At 36.6% G+C, this 18,123-nt stretch overlaps 1 pseudogene; it reads right to left on the bottom strand.

Annotated features, from left to right (window-relative positions):
• Positions 1–3,681: 3,681 nt before the first annotated feature.
• LOC126079906 (olfactory receptor 10AG1-like) lies at positions 3,682–4,635 on the bottom strand (annotated as a pseudogene).
• Positions 4,636–18,123: the final 13,488 nt, after the last annotated feature.

Here is an 18,123-nt window from a genome sequence, read left to right as displayed (position 1 = left end):
TGAAGAAAAAAATTCAAGCTTTCAGTTGCAATATTGAAGGATTCTGTGGGGACAATATTAAACAATGCAGGAAGCATCAAAAGAAGATAGAAGGAATACACAAAGTCACTGTACCAAAAATAATTGGTTGACATCCAAACATTTCAGGAGGTGCCATATGAGCAGGTACCGATGATACTGAAAGAAGAAGTCCAAGCTGCCCTGAAGACATTGGCAAAAAATAAGACTCCAGGAATTGACAGAGTATCAGTTGAGATGTTTCAACAAACAGATGCAGCACTGGAAGTGCTCACTCTTCTATGCCAAGAAATTTGGAAGAAAGCTAGCTACCTGGCAGACTGAATGGAAGAGATCCATACTTAAGCCTATTCTCAAGAAAGATGGTCCAACTGAATATAGATATCATCAAGCAAGATCATTAATATCACACACAAATAAAATTTTGTTGAAGGTTATTCAAAACTGGCTGCAGCAGTATATTGTCAGAAATTCCAGGCAGATTCAGAAAAGATTCAGAAGAGGGCATCAAATCAGGGACATCACTGCTGATGTCAGATGGGTCTTGGCTGAAAGCAGAGAATACCAGAAAGATGTTTACCTGTGTTTTATTGACTATGCAAAGGCATTCAACTGTGTGGATCATATCAAATTATGGATAACATTGCAAAGAATGAGAATTCCAGAACATCTAATTGGGCTCCTGAGGAACTTGTACATAGATCAAGAGGCAGTTGTTCAAACAGAACAAGGGGGATACCGAATGGTTTAAAGTCAGGAAAGGTGTGTATCAGGGATGTGTCCTTTCGCTGTATCAGTTGAATCTGTATGCTGAGCAAAAAGTCTGAGAAACTGGACTATATGAAGAAGAACAGGGTATAGGATTGGAGGAAGACTCATTAACAACCTGCGTTATGCGGATGGCACAACCTTGCTTGCTGAAAATAAAGAGGGCTTGAAGCACTTATGAAGATTAAAGACCACAGCCTTCAGTATGGATTATACCTCGATGCAAAGGAAAAAAAAAAAAATCCTCACAACTGTACCAATAACCAACATCATGATAAGTGGAGAGAAGATTGAAGTTGTCAAGGATTTCATTTTACTTGGATTCGCAATCCACACCCATAAAAGCAGCAGTCAAGAAATCAAAAAACATATTGTACAGGGCAAATCTGCTGCAAAGGACCTCTTTAAAGGGTTGAAAAGCAAAGATGTCATCTTGAAGACTAAGATGTCCCTGACTCAAGTCATGGTGTTTTCAATCCCTTCCCATGCATGTGAAAGCTGGATGATGACTAAGACCAAGGAAAAATTGACACCTTTGAATTATGGTGTTAGAGAAGAATATTGAATATACCGTGGACTTCCAAAAGAATGTACAAATCTGTCTTGGAGGAAGTAATACCAGAACGCTCCTTAGAAGGATGGCGAGATTTCCTCTCACATGCATTGGGTACGTGATCAGGAGTGACTGGTCCCTGGAGGAGGACAGCATGCTTGGTAAAGTAGAGGGTCAGTGAATAAGAGGAAGACTGTGAATGAGATGGATTGACACAGTGGCTGCCACAATGGGCACAAGCATAAAAATGATTGTGAGGGTGGCACAGGACCAGACAATGTTATTCTATTGTACATAGGTTCCATGAGAGTCAGAAATGACTAGATGGCACCTAACAACAACAACTATATATATATATACACACACACACCTATGCACACATGCATACAAATATAATCAAATATCATGATAATTACCATTTACAACTGATAATATAAAATATATACATTACATATTATGTATTATATATTATTTATTGTGTATGAAGTATTATCTATATATAACATGTTATATATAAATATACATATATGTGTGTGTATGTGTGTATACAGTTGGTCCTCTATATCTGTGAGTTAACCAGCCACAGAGTCAAACAACCTTGGATTGAAAATATCCAGAAAAAAAAAACAAGTTCCAAAAAGAAAGCTTGAATTTACTGGTGGCCGAGCACTACACTGAATCCATGCGAACCAAACGATGTGTAAGCATATCCTCACATAGCCTCCCACCATTTCACAGGTCCTCAGTCCCTCTCCAACACTTGTTGTTTGAGGATGTTCACCTTCCATCTTGTCATTATTCCCTAAACACTATAGTACTGTATAACAACTATTTACATAGCATTTACTAGGTTGTGTTAGGTATTATAAGTAATCTAGAGATGATTTAAAGTATATGGGAAGTATAAAATGGATTGAAGCATGCTCAGATTTTGTATCAGTGAGGAACCTGAAAAGATTCTGCCATGGATACCAAGGATGAGTATATATATAAATAAAATAGCATCATAAAATCCAGCACACCATGGTACAATATGTTTCCCATTTCATTTGATTCTTGTTTCAAGGCTAGGTTTACAATTTTAAGTGATTTAAAAACTCGAAAGGGTCATTACCACACCCATCACCCTCTACAATATTGTTCTGAGGTTCTTAAGTTCTTAAGTGTTCTCTATAAAAAAAAACAAACAATCAAAAACCTTGCTGTCAAGTTGATTCAGACTCATAACAACTCTGTAGGACACAGTAGAACTGCCCCATAGGGTTTTCAAGGAGTAGCTGATACATTCAGACTGCTGAAATGTTCTCTACAGAAAATCTTAAGCATGTTCATGAATTTCCATTGTAACTGGAATAATTCAAATTTCTATCCAGGAATTGAAAACTGCTATATAACTTTTCACCTGACTTTATTTCCAAACTCATCTGGTAACACATTTTTTTCCCCAGGCAATCAGTACTTTATGCTTCTAAGAATGTAAACCTTAGTGGTCTTCCTTTGCTTTTACAACTGCCTAGAATGTTCTTTACATAGTTACTACTTCTAACTATTTACAACTCACAAATGTTACTTCGTCAGGGAGGCCATTTCAGGTTTGTCATAGAGATTATATTACTGTTGTTATTGCATCAAGCACTACCCTGAATCTGTGTGAATGAAGCGATGTGTAGGCATACCCTGCTGTAGCCTCCTGCCATTTCACAGGTCCTCAGTCTCTCCCCAGCACTCATTGTTTGAGCCTTTCTCCACTTGTATCTTGTCATTATTTCCTAAACTATACTGTATAAGACCTATTCACACATTTGCATTGTATTTGGTATCATAAGTATTCTAGGAATGATTTAAAGTTTACTAGCGTTTGTGCATAGATTACATGAAAATACTGTGCCATTTTATATAAGAGTCTTGAGCATTCACAGATTTTGATATTCATGGGAGTCCTGGAACCAATCCCCAGTGGATACCAAGGGATCAGTCTATAGTTTTAAATAAGGCATATTGCCAACCTGGTTTTTTAAAATGGGTGTCACAACCGTACAGACACTCTTGGAAATGAATGATATATTTTACACTAAGTGAAATACATTACAAGTGACTAAATCAGCACTTGCAAAAGGTCTTATCAAATAATGAAATTATAGAATTACTAATGGAATGATTTTCTATCAGCTGACACATATTACTTACATAATTTGAGCAGGAAGGCCTGACATTACAAGTGATTTTTCATTTGGAAATAATTAGTAAAATATGGAAGACAAGGTATACATATACTGAAATTGGACTGAAAATATGTGAGAAAACAATTCTTATACATTTAACTCATACTTTAATGAAGTTAATTATTTGCATAGCAATTTTCTCAGTGCAATTATAACATCCTTGTTCCTTAGACTATATATCATGGGATTAAATATAGGAGTTAGGATAGTGTAGAAAAGAGAGAGCACTTTGTCAGTTCCCTCTGAGTGTCTGGTGTTGGGCCTTAAGTATGTAATAATGCCTGATCCAAAGAATAACACCACAACCATAAGATGAGATGAGCAGGTAGAGAAGGCTTTGGCTTGGCCTGTGGCTGATGGCAGCTTCAGGATGATGGAGATGATTTTACTGTAGGAGCCAAGTATCAACAGAAATGGAACTATGACAAATAACATAGCAACTATGTAGACCAACATCTCATTTACAAAGGTGTCCCCACAAGCCAGCTTGAGTATTGGGGGAATGTCACAGAAGAAGTGGTTAATTTGGTTAGGTCCACAAAAAGGCAGAGAGAAAATCTGATAAGTCTTCCCTATCATAACTGGAATTCCAGTGATCCAGGATCCAGTCACCAACTGGATGCAGACCTTGTGGTTCATGACTAGAGGGTAGTTCAGAGGGTTACAAATGGCCACATAGCGGTCATAGGCCATCACTGCCAGGAGCAAACACTCTGTACCTCCGAACATAAGGATAAAGCACATCTATGTAGCACAGGCAACTAAGGAAATTCTTCTTCTCTGGGTTCCTAGATTCATCAGCATTCTGGGAAGAGTAGCTGATACATAGCAGATTTCCAGGATGGAAAAATTTGCCAGGAAAAAATACATAGGGCTCTGTAGGGCAGGATCCATTTTTGTTATTAGAAATATGGTGCCATTGCTCATCAGAATAATGATATAGATGATTAAAAACAATCCAAAAAGGAACCACTGGAGATGGGGCATGTCAGCAAAGCCCAAGAGAACAAAATCCATCAGTTGAGTTAGATTTTCTTCTGGTGGTTTTTCTTGATTCATCTGTGGAAGAGGTAAATTCACATGTGCATTTCCTTTACTGTCCTGTATCTCTTTACGTATGTCTCCTGTTAAATTGCATAAAAGAATTCCCCTCGAATTTATTTTAAGATCATTTCACTATACTTTCAGAGCACAGCCCAGGATAAATCAAGTGGTTAAGAGCTTGGAGGCTAACCAAAAGTCTGACAGTTGGAATACACCAGCCATTCCTTGGAAGTCCTATGGGGCAGTTCTACTCTGTCCTACAGGGTCTCTATGAGCTGGAACTGACTCAACAGCACCTAACAACAACAATTTACCTTACTCAATAAAGGTACTGAAGCAGTTGGCAACTGCTGGAGATGGACCCTCAGCTTTGCCATCTAATCTCACTTTAAATTAATTACACATCTTGACAATCCTGTTGTACTTCTCTGTGCATTTTCTCAGTCAAACATCTCAAACACTGTGTCATAAACTATCTTCTAACATGAATTTTCAACTGCCTGTTTCAATGTTTCATTCTCCCATCACTTGATGATTTTAAGCATGTAGGTTCCTATTACACAGTTCATATTATACAGTTTAGAAGAAAATTGAGAGAATATTTCATTTCACATAATGGGATAAAACAAATATCTTTTTGTAGGATATTAAGTGGGTAAGATAAGAGAATTGTATTTATATATAACGAATATTTGTGGTCACACTGGAAAAACAAAGGTAGCATGCAGGGTATTTTTTACCTGTATGTATGTGTGTGGGACAGGAGGAGGAAAGATATTGACCGTTATGTTATACCCACTGTCCTGTGTGCACCCGCCATTATTTTCATTGTTACTCAAAAAGTTAACTCTTCAGATAACATTTTTCTTGGAACTCACTTTTCTTTAGGTATAGATATTGAGACTTACTAAATGTGGATAATTTGACCAATTGCACATAGGTTTTGTGACTGCAAGTCAGTATCTTTTTTTTTTTTTTTTTCCAATAGTCTTGAGTTTGGCTATTATCTCCATGGTTTATTACTTGTGTGATATTAAGCAATTATTTAAAGTTTCTAAGATTTACTTGTTGGTGAGAATTAAATGAAATAAAATTGGTAAAATTTATCAGCTACCTCCCAATTTTAAACTGTTTACTTATTAGTTATTGTTCTATGATTATGATTGTGGTAACTTGCGCTTTAAGCCTGTAGCCCAGGATTTAACAAATCGCCCAGTTAAGTAGGTATTTGACAAAGTGGTTTTGAGTTCGTTTGTTGGCAATTATTTTTCTCACCATTCCTTTCATCAGGGTCAGGACAAGGAATAGTTAGTGAATCTCCTAAGGTGTGAAATTTGAGAAGGCATTCAGGGCCATCCTTGAACTTGATGGATCCTGAAAGGAAGTGGCTCCTTAAATTTTGCAAGAGTCATGGTGCCTCTTGCCTCATCCTACTTTTCATTTCTCCATTCTAATGGGTTTGAACTTTGTCCATGAAGCAGTGGAGAAGTATGGTGCCATGGCAAAAAATAGAAACCAAAACCATTGTCTATGAATCAATTCCAACTCATAGGACATAGTAGAACTGTCCCATAAGGTTTGTGAGGCTGTAAATCTTTAGGAAAGATGACTGCCACAACTTTATATCAAGGAGCAGCAGGTTGGTGCGAACCACTGGCCTTTGTTTAACAGCCAAGTGCTTAATCACTGCATAACCAGGACCCCGTGCCCCTGGTTAGAGAATAGTGTTTCTCAGACAGGCCGGAACTAAATTGTAGTTCCAACATCATCTAGCCGTGTGGTGACTTCATGCAAATTAATTAATCTTCCTATGTCACAGTTTACTCAACTGTAAAACGGCCAGCAACTATATAAACATTTAGTGTTGTTACCTGAATTAAATTGTTTAATATAAGCTAAACACCTTGAAGAAGTTCTAACATTTATAACAGACTATTATTATTGCTATCTATTATTATTATTGTTATTAATGGTTCTTTGTGTCTAGTTTGTGGACATGTAACATCTGTTGTACTCATCACTGGTGAGCACATAGAATTGCAATTAGGGTAAAACCCTTTGCATTTTCTTTTACTAAGTGATCTGATATGTAAAAACTGTGACTATTTTCCTACTTGAAAGCAATATAGAGCCTAGAAAATGGGTGTTTACCTAATATGGTACTCAGGCTTGATTCTAAACTGAATAAAGGAATAGACATTATTAAAATGAAAGCATCACTCTTAAGAGGGAGAGAAGAATTAAGACTCGCCAGAGGACAAAAGAACCAAATCTTTATGTATTCCTTTACAAATGATAGCATTTAATAAAAAATAATTTGTTAATTGAATACAATGACTTGGAGTGCTAAATGAGATAGCATTTCTAATTGTACAAACTCAGGTCTTTGGTGATGAAATTATCCATGTATAGCATTAAATATGTAAGATTTGTCTATGGTTTTCTCAAGAGAACAAGGTAGAAAGAACAGAGGTTTACCCTGTGTGTTCTCCTAAAACTATCTATATTACTCTTCTTTCTTGGAAACTTTTAAGGTCTTTAAGGGAAATGAAACTTAATGTTATCATATTTTTATTTGAGATTTAAGCATCCGTCCCCTAGAAAAATTCTAAATGATTAAGGAATGTGTAATCATATCCTGACTGAGTCCTGGTTGCTCAGTGGTTAAGTTTTCGGCTGCTAACCAAAAGGTCGATAGTTCAAACTCAACAGCCACTATATGGGAGGAAGATATGGAAGTTCTACTCTATCCTATTTTCCCTTTACTCTATCCTGTATTGCCAGTGGAAGGCAAAAAGTTTGCACTGGTTAACAATTTTTGTGATTCAGATAGATATAAGTCACTGTCAATGTCCCACTCTATCTAAACCTCAGCTGTTAGTATTTTTTATGTAAATTAGAAACACAAACCCTGAAATTAATCTGAAAACAAATATGAACTTAAAGCTTTACATTATTTTATACATTCTTTAATGTAAGAATATGATTTTCTTTAAAATAAATATTTCTTGGATTCCTCGACTATTGTGAATTTATTTCATGGATTGTTTTACTTTAAATGTCTTATTAAAATGCCATCAGAGCTAAAATACATAAATATGACACTTATTTGCTACAAAGCCTTTGATAGAAATGGAGTATTCTTAAAATAACATAGAAGGTTTTCTAATTTTCAGTGTCTCAAAGTAATTTAATATCACTATTTAAAATCATGGAAACCCTGGTGGCGTAGTGGTTAAGTGTTACGGCTGCTAACCAAAGAGCTGGCAGTTTGAACTCACCAGGCGCTCTTTGGAAACTCTGTGGGGCAGTTTTGCTCTGTCCTATAGGGTCGCTATGAGTCGGAATCGACTCGACGGCACTGGGTTTGGTTTGGTTTATCTAAAATCATTGTTTAAGGTAAAATCATATTTAATAGAGTCAGAAATACAAAGACACTGCTTTAATAAAACAGCACATTTGCTACTGTATGTTAAATATAAATTTTAATAATATCATGAACTAAAGTTCAATATTAATATAAAAAGCTCAATATTGATATAAAACATTTCATATTTACCATTCTTATTTTTGATAATAGGAGCCCTGGTGGCTCCGTGGTTAACTTGCTTGGCTGCTGTTAGTTAGAACCCACCATCCAGTCGCAGGAGAAAGTTATGGTAGTCTGCGTCCATCAACACTTACAGGCTTGGAATCCCGAAGAAGCAGTTATACTCTGTCCTGAAGGTTCGCTGGGAGTCGTAATTGACTTGACAGCAGTGGATTTGGGTTTTGATTTGTTTGTGATAATCTTGTTTCGTCCTCCCTGAAGAGCATTTCTTTGACTGAAACAACTTGTTTAATCAATGGTATTCAACCCACCTTTAAAACAGTGTACTCAGTTCAAATGTGGAATGCCCTTTAACTACCAAATAGTTATCTCTACCCCCTGAGATCTCTTCCACCTGATACAGTTAAATTTCTAATTAAACAAATCTCACTGGCCTTCTCTGGTTTATTTATTCATTTTCCCAGATAGCTCTCAGTCCATCCAGAATACTGTTCTTCTGCAGCCTCTCAGTGGAATAGAGTGTGCAGGAAGTTTTATTTCATAAACTTGAATAGGGTTCTGGATTGCCCTTAACTGAGCAATACCTCCCACCCAAAACTGACCCAAATTCAATTCTCCCCTCATCTACTATGACTGCTTCATATGGACCCTCTGTTCCTGTTAGATTGAGCTCCGGTCACATTTTCCTCTAGTTATCTTGCTTATTTTCTTCTCTGACATCCAAATTCTGGGGCTGGCTTCTGTAAAAATTGTAATAAATGTTCTGATAACAAAGAATATTTTTATCTATTAATCATATAATATATAATTTATTTCTTCAGACCAACCTGGGCAAACTGAGAACTGGCTGTTGGATGTATTAAATTCAGTTCAAAACTATTTTTTGTCCCAAGATTAATCCCAACAGGGAGACTTTTTATTTTCCTTGCAGCATTCTACCATCCATCCTCAATTTCATTGCCTCTGTGAATACACTAAATTTTAAAGGGTGATTCCTGTTAAATTCACTTAGGAGAAAATAAGATTCTGACATAAGTCCAGCTGATATTAGAGGCAAGACTCTAGGTCAGTAGTCTGTTATTATAAAATACTTACCTTTCAAGGTTTCAAATCTGAGTGATGCTTAAGATTGTGTGTCAACTTTGCTGAGACATGATTCTCAGTGGCTTGGCAATTATGGAATATTTTGGCAGTCATATAATGATATAATCACCTCCATGATGAGATCTGATATGATGTGATCACCTCCATGATGGGATCTGCTGTAGGTAGCCAATCAGTTAAAAGGGAGTTTCCTTGGGGGTGTGGCCTGCATCCAATAAATGTGGATTTTTCTGGCAAAGTTCACTGGCTTTTGCTTTGCCCTGGATCCTGCATTTGGATCATCAGCATCTGTCTTCCAGTACTTGGTATTTGGACTAGCAGCCTCCCATCTTACTGGCTAATCTTCGATTTCTCAGTCTTCCGTGCTGTGAGCCAGCAATCTGCCCTCTGATCTGTGGATCTTGGGTTCATCAGCCCCTGATGCCTGATCCAGGGACTTGCCAGCTCTACAACTGGGTGAGTAATTTCCTTGAAATGAATCTCTCTTTTTCTCTCTATAATGTGTATATATACATATATATATGTGTATATATACATACATATATATACATGTACATGTATATACATATATGTATGTATGTGTTTATATACATGTTTCACTGGTTTTATTTCTCTAGAGAACATAGACTAAGGTAGTTTAAGAATATTGGCCTCAACCCAAATTTCCGTTATGAAAACAGAATGTTACTTCCTATTATTAAGCAGTGATTTCTAAGGGTTTATAACTACCTACAATCGTTCTCCAGGAACATCATGTGAAAGTGATTAGGGAAGTTAATTGAAAGGCATCAGGAAGTATGACCTTGAAAACATGGAAGGTGTATGAAGAGTGGGTGATGAGAAAGGCCTCCCATGGGAATCAGGTGTGGCGGAGCATAGCAATGAGGTGAAATGCCAACCAGGCCTGAGCTACAGTAGGTGCATATTCCAGAAGTAACTAAGATAAAAGGGAATTCTAAAGTCCCAAAATGGCGTGTGGAGTACTGGTGCCACAGTGGTTCAGAGCTCAACTGCTAATCTAAAAATTCAGAAATTCAAACCCACCAGTCAGTCCTTGGAAACCCTATAAGGCAGTTCTATTCTGTTCTATAGGGCTGGTATAAGTTGGAATTTTCTTGACGACAACGAGTTTGCTTTTTTTTTTTTGGATATTGTGCATAAATAGAAAAATCTTCTCATGGGATAAATGCAAAACACAAATATACATAAGAATATATACTGTTATAAGAATAGCAAATGAAATAGGCAAAATATGGAATTTTAAAGCAAATGTTTTTGGGATTCTTGAACAGTCTTTGAGAAAAAAAGATACATTTTTTATTAATACTTATTACCATAAAAAAGCAGGAAATTAAAAAAAATTATACAATAAAATAATTCTAAGAGAAAGATTTTTAAAAATATTTTAGCATAAGGCAGATTTGTAAAGTTATGACTAAAATTTAGAATGCAGGACAAAAATATATTGAAAAATAATCAACTATGTAAAAGTAAATATTTCCACATGCTAAAAAAAAGAACTAAAAGCTATGCCAAAATATAACTAATACAGTGGGAAAAATAACTATAAGTCATATCTCAGATAAAGTACTAATTTCCTCTATATTCTTTTTTTAAAATAATTTTTGTTGTGCTTTAAGTGAAAGTTTACAAATCAAGTCAGTCTCTCACATATAAACTTATATACACCTTACTACATACTCCCACTTACACTCCCCATAATGACTCAGCCAGCTCTCTCCTTCCAGTCTCTCCTTTCGTGACTTTTTTGACAGTGTCTAACCCCCTCTACCCTCCCATCTCCCCTCCAAACAGGAGATGCCAACATAGTCTCTTGTGTCCACCTGATGCAAGTAGCTCATTCCTCATCAGCATCTCTCTCCAACCCATTGTCCAGTCCAATCCATGTCTGATAAGTTGTCTTCAGGAATGATTCCTGTCTTGGGCCAACAGAAGGTTTGGGGACCATGACCACTGGGATTCTTCTAGTCTTAGTCAGGCCATTGTCTGGTCTTTTTATGAGAATTTGGGGTCTGCATCCCACTGATCTCCTGCTCCCTCAGGGGTTCTCTGTTGTGCTCCCTGTCAGGGCACTCATCAGTTGTGGCCGGGCACCACCTAGTTCTTCTGGTCTCAGGATGACATAGTCTCTAGTTCATGCAGTCTTTTCTGTCTCTTGGGCTCATAATTACCTTATGACCTTGGTGTTCTTCATTCACCTTTGATCCAGGTGGGTTGAGACTCATTGATCCAACTGATTTTTGTATGTTTATCTTGTAACCTGAAACTCTGCTGAACTCTTCCATTAGTTTCAGTAGTTTTCTTAAGGATTCTTTAGGGTTTTCTGTGTATAAGATCATGTCATCTGCAAATAGAGATAATTTTATGTCTTCCTTGCAAATCTGGATGCCCTTTATTTCTTTGTCTAGCCTGACTGCTCTGGCTACGACTTTCCAGCACAATGTTGAATAAGAGCGGTGATAAAGGGCATCCTTGTCTGGTTCCCATTCTTCAGGGAAATGCTTTCAGGCTCTCTCCATTAAGGATGATGTTTGCTGTTGGCTTTTAGACACCATTTATTATGTTGAGGAATTTTCCTTCTATTCTCATTTTGCTGAAAGTGTTTATCATGAATGGGTGTTGGACTTTGTCAAATGCCTTTTCTGCATCAATTGATAAGACCATGTGGTTTTTGTCTCTTGTTTTATTTATATGATAATAAAAAAATGGTGGATTACATTAATTGTTTTTCTAATATTGAACGAACCTTGCATACCTGGTATAAATCCCACTTGGTCTTGGTGGATTATTTTTTGGATATGTTGTTGAATTCTATTGGCTAGAATTTTGTTGAGGATTTTTGCATCTATGTTCATGAGGGATATAGGTCTGTAATTTTCTTTTTTGTGGTGTCTTTACCTGGTTTTGGTATCAGGGTTATGCTGGCTTCATAGAATGAGTTAGGTAGTATTCCATCCTTTTCTATGCTTTGAAATACCTTTAGTAGTAGTGGTGTTAACTCTTCTCTGAATGTTTGGTAGAACTCTGCTGTGAAGCAGTCTAGGACAGGGCTTTTTTGTTGTTGTTGTTGGGAGTTTTTTGGTTACCTTTTCAATCTCTTTTTTTGTTATGGGTCTATTTAGTTTTTCTTCTTCTGGTTGTGTTAGTTTAGGTAGGTAGTGTGTTTCCGGGAATTCATCCATTTCTTCTTGGTTTTCAAATTAGAGTACAATTTTTCATAGTAATCTGATACAATTCTTTTAATTTCAGTTGGGTCTGTTGTGATATGGCCCATCTTATTTCTTATTTGGGTTATTTGTTTCCTTTCCTTTATTTCTTTAGTGAGTCTGGCCAAATAATTAATTGTGTTAATTATTTCAAAGAACCAGCTTTTGGCTTTGTTAATTCTTTCAATTGTTTTTCTGTTCTCTAATTCATTTAATTCTGCTCTGATTTTTATTATTTGTTTTCTTCTGGTGCCTGACAGACCCTTTTGTTGCTCGCTTTCTATTTGTTCAAGGTGTAGGGACAGTTCTCTGATTTTGGCTCTTTCTTCTTTATGTATGTGTGCATTTATTGATATAAATTGACCTCTGAGCACTTTCACTGTGTCCCAGAGTTTTTGACGGGAAGTGTTTTCAGTCTCATTGCATTCTATGAATTTCTTTATTCCCTCCTTCATGTCTTCTATAACCCAGTCTTTTTTGAGCAGCATATTGTTCAGTTTCCAAGTATTTGATTTCTCTTCCCTGATTTTTCTGTTATGGATTTCCACTTTTATGGCCTTGTGATCTGAGAAGATGCTTTGTAATATTTCTATGTTTTGGATTCTGCCAAGGTTTGTTTTATGATGTAATATGTGGTCTATTCTAGAGAATGTTCCACATGCACTAGAAAAAAAATATACTTTGCACCTGTTGGGTGAAGTGTTCTGTATGATTCTATGAGGTCAAGTTGGTTGATTTTAACAATTAGATCTTCCGTGTATTGAGCTTCTTAATGGAAGCCTATCCTTCTCCGAAAATGGTGTGTTGAAGTCTCCTGCTATAATTGTAGAGGTGTCTATCTCACTTTTCAATTCTCTTAAAGCTTGTTTTATGTATCTTGCAGCCCTGTCATTGGGTGCATAAATATTTAATATGGTTATATCTTCCTGATCAATTGTCCCTTTAATCATTATGTAGTGTCCTTCTTTATTCTTTGCTGTGAATTTAACTTTAAAAACTATTTTGTCAGAAATTAATATTGCCACTCATGCTTTTTTGATTATTGTTTGCTTGATATATATTTTTTTCCATCCTTTGAGTTTATTTGTGTCTCTAAGTCTGAGGTGTGTCTCTTGTAGGCAGCATATAGGCAGATCTTGTTTTTTTATCCAATCTGAGACTCTCTGTCTCTTTATTGGAGCATTTAGCCCATTTACATTTAGCATAATTATAGATAAGTATGGGTTTTTTTTTATGGGTTTAGTGCTCTCATTTTGATGCCTTTTTTGTGTGTTGTCGACAATTTCATTTTTCCACTTACTTTTTTGTGCTGAGATGTTTTTCTTTGTAAATTGTGTGTTCCTCATTTTCATAGTAGTTGAATTTATTTTTGCTGAGTCATGTTTATCTTGGTTTTTACTTCGAAATATGGAAGTGTTAGACCTCTTTGTGGTTATCTTAATATTTACCCCTATTTTTCTAAGTGAAAACCTAACTTGTATCATCCTTTATCTCCTTGTTTTCCTCTCCATATGGAAGATCTATGCCTCCTGTATATTTAGTCCCTCTTTTTTGATTATTGTAATCTTTTACATAATGACTTCAATGATTCCCTATTTTGAGCATTTTTTTTCTTTTATAAATTAATCTTATTTTGTTTTTGTGATTTCCCTATTCGAGTTGATATCAGGGTGTTCTGTTCTGTGACCTTGTGTTGTGTTGGTATCTGATATTATTGATTTTCTGACTAAAGAATTTCCTTTAGTAATTCTTGCAGCTTCGGTCTGGTTTTTACCAATTCTCTAAGCTTGTATTTATCTGTAAATGTCTTAATTTCACCTTCATATTTGAGGGAGAGTTTGGCTGGATATATGATTCTCGGCTGGCAGTTTTTCTCCTTCAGTGCTCTATATATGTCATGCCATTGTCTTCTTGCCTGCATGGTTTCTGCCGGGTAGTCTGAACTTATTCTTATTGATTCTCCTTTGTAGGTGACTTTTTGTTTATCCCTGGCTGCTTTTAAAATTTTCTCTTTATCTTTGGTTTTGGCAAGTTTGATGATAATATGCCTTGGTGATCTTCTTTTGGGATCTATCTCGTATGCTGTTCCATGAGCATCTTGGATAGATATCCCTACATCTTTCATGATGCCAGGGAAGTTTTCTACTAGCAGATCTTCAACTATTCTCTCTGTATTTCCAGTTAGCCCCCCCAATCACATGCAAGTTATTCTTCTTGATAAAGTCCCACATGATTCTTAGGGTTTCTTCATTTTTTTTAGATTCTTTTATCTGATTTTTCTTCAACTATACTTTTTTCTTTTATACTTGTATCAATTGCCTCATCCTCTAACTCCTCCACTCTGCATTCAAATCCTCGATTCTCCTTCTCTGACTTCCTGTTGAGGCCTATTGACCGCGAGGGTCAGACCTGCATCCCGTGCTTGGGCTGTCTCAGGAAGCCGTGATCAGCTCCTCCGCTCCTATTCCAAAGCTCAGTTCCAAGGTTTTCTGGCTGGGATGCTGCGATCCAGGCTCCAGAACCAGTCACTTCCTCCCCGTGATTTCTCCTTCTCCTGTGAGCCACATTGGTGTGCAGCCTGCATGCGCTGTCTGGGTTTCCGACCAAAGTTACTCCAGGGGGTTAGGGCTGTGTCCTGTACTTGCCTTTCTCAGGAAGCCGTGATCTGCTCCTCCGCGCTAAGCCCAAAGCCCAGTGCCAAGGTTTTTGAACTGGGATGGTGGGTTCAGGCTAAAAAACAGTCACTGCTTCCCCGTGGTTTCTCGTTATCCTGTCAGCCACGTCAGTGTGCAGCCTGCTTGAGCTGGCTGAGTTCCTGCTGAGGTTACTCCAGGGGGTTAGGGGTTAGGGCTGCATCCCTTGCTTGCCCCGTCCCAGTAAGCCACGACCAGCTCTACCACTCTGGCACCAGGGAACCGTGAGGGCTCAAGGCTGTGGCAGGGGACGTGGGTTCCAGAAGCAGTCGCTGCTTCACTGTGTGGCTTTTCGCTCCCCTGTCACTCAGGTCAACTCCTTAGTTCTGTGTTTGATGGTCAGGGTTCATAGATTGTCATGTATGTGATCGATTCACGTTTTTCCGAGTCTTTGTTGCAAGAGGGATCTGCAGTAGCGTCTACCTAGTCAGCCATCTTGGTCCCGCTTCCTATAAGTATTCTTAAATATCAATGAGAAGTGAAAAATATAAATAGAAAAATGGAGCAAACATGTAACAGTTTAATCATCCCTTAAATATATGAAAAGATATCCAACCTCATAAAAAAGTGAAATTTTAAACAGCACAGATTATATTTTATAAAGAATATATAATATCTTGGGAGAACATGCATTTTTTTATACATGGATTGTTAAGGTGCAAAATGCTTCAAGTCCTGTGGAGAGAAATTAAATACCATTGACTAATATCACAATTGTATCTAGTCTTTGGCAGCACAGGGGGTTTGCACTCCGCTACTAACCTAAAGGTTGGAAGTTTGAACCCATTCTGCAACACAGCAGAAGAAAGGACTGGTGATTGCTTCTGTTAAGGGCACGGTCAAGAAAACTCTGTAGAGCAGTTCTACTCTGTAACATATGGCATCACTATGAATCGGAATCAATTTGACATCAATGGCTGTTTTGGTTATTTAGTCTTCGAATCAATAAAACATGCGCACATATGAAATTATCCAATAAATCTATATTACTGCATTGTTTGTAATAAAAATACTGTAAGCCAATTAAGTTTGAACCATGAAGTGGGCTGTCTTTCTCTGATTAATGAGTTTTCACTTTAAAATTTTCATCATTCTTCTTTCACAGCTATTTGATCTCTCTAAAAATCCTTAAAAATGTATCCATTTTTTTTCTAGTGGCTGAAGCAGGAACTTTGACTTTCTGTGAGCCACTGAAACTTAACCAGAAATGGAAGTCCTTTCTTTGTTGTAAGTGTTGGAAATTATATCTGTTCATTCAAAAACATTTTTGTTTCTTAAAATTAGTTTATTTGACTTAATTAAAATTTAGATTGCTATTTATCAAAGGACATTTATGGAGTGAAAAGTAAAAGTAGTGAATGGGAAAACAGTTTTAAGATACATAATTGTCAAAGAGATTCTATCCCTAATATAAAAAAGTCAAATAAATAAGAATAAAGACAAATATTCAAAATAAAATTGATCAAATGATACCTGAAAGTAATTTACAAAAAAGAAAATCCATGAACATATTAATTAACATTCAAATTAGAACTACGGTGACATATTCTACATCAAGCTAATGGGTAAAAATCATAAAAGGATGGTAATATTGAGTGCTGGTCACAAAGTGGAACATCACATTGGTACTTTCAAATGTTGCTATTACAAGTATAAATTGATACATCCGCTCTGAAAAATTATTTGAGAGCTAAATAAATGCCTGATGCTTTTAGGTATAACCCCAACTCTAATGAATTCTTATGTGCAATGAAAAAGTTTGCATGTTCAAAAATGGAAACATTCTAAATGTCCACCATAGTACAATGCATTTTAAAGACTGAATATTTATACAGCAGAATAATAAATGGAACAGAACAGAACACACTGGAAATGTATGAAACAAGAATGAGTTATAAAAATCCAATGTTTACTGATGAAATTAAAATGCTCAGAATACACACTGAATGACTGTATATAAAACTTACAAAGAGGGAATATTGACTTGTATTTGTTAAGCATACTTATGTAGTGAGAATATATAGAAAAGCAAGAGCATATTTATAATAAAAGTCAAATTTGTGGTTATTGCTTTGATGGCAGGGCAGTGTGATCAGGAACAGGTTGGTAATTGACTTCTACAGTCCTGGTGATGTTCCATGAATCAATCTACTTGGGACTTATATGGGTGTTTGTTTATTTTTTTTTTAATTAATTTGCAACATATATTTTTACAAAAATAATATTTTATTGAGTTTTCGGTGAAAGTTTACACAGAAAGTTAGCTTTCTATTTCACAATTTCCACACAAATTGTTCAGTGATGTTGTTAGGTGCTATCGACGGGGCTCCTACTCATAGACACCCTACGTACAACAGAATGAAACACTGCCTGGCCCTGCACCATCCTCACGATCTTTATGTTTGAGCCCACTGTTACAGCCACTATGATAATCTTTCTCACTGAGGGTCTTCTTTTTTGCTGATCCTCTCTTTTACCAAGTATGATTTCCTTCTCCAGGAAATGATCCCTCCTGATAACATGTCCAAAGTATGTGAGATGTAGTCTCACCACCCTTGCTTCTAAGGAATGTTCTTGTTGTACTTCTTCCAAGACAGATTTATTTGTTCTTTTGCCAGTTCATGGTATAATCAACACCACAATTCAAAGGTGTCAATTCTTCTTCAGTCTTCCTTATTCATCATCCAGCTTTCATATGCATATGAGTCAGTTGAAAACACCATGGTTTGGGTCAGGTGCACTACTGTCTTCAAGGTGACATCTTTGCTTTTTGATATTTAAAAGAGGTCTTTTTCAGGAGATTTGCCCAATGCAATGAGCCTTGGTTTCTGGACTGCTGCTTCCATGGGTGTTGATTGTGGATCCAAGTAGAATGAAATCCTTGACAGTTTCAATCTCTTCTCAGTTGATCATGAAATTGTTTATTGGTCCAGTTGTGAGTATT

The sequence above is a fragment of the Elephas maximus genome, chromosome 7 (assembly GCF_024166365.1).
Source record: "Elephas maximus indicus isolate mEleMax1 chromosome 7, mEleMax1 primary haplotype, whole genome shotgun sequence".
Classification (NCBI taxonomy): Eukaryota; Metazoa; Chordata; class Mammalia; order Proboscidea; family Elephantidae; genus Elephas; species Elephas maximus.
The sequence above is the reverse complement of the archived record's forward strand: the minus strand, read 5'-3'. Positions and strand labels throughout refer to the sequence as shown.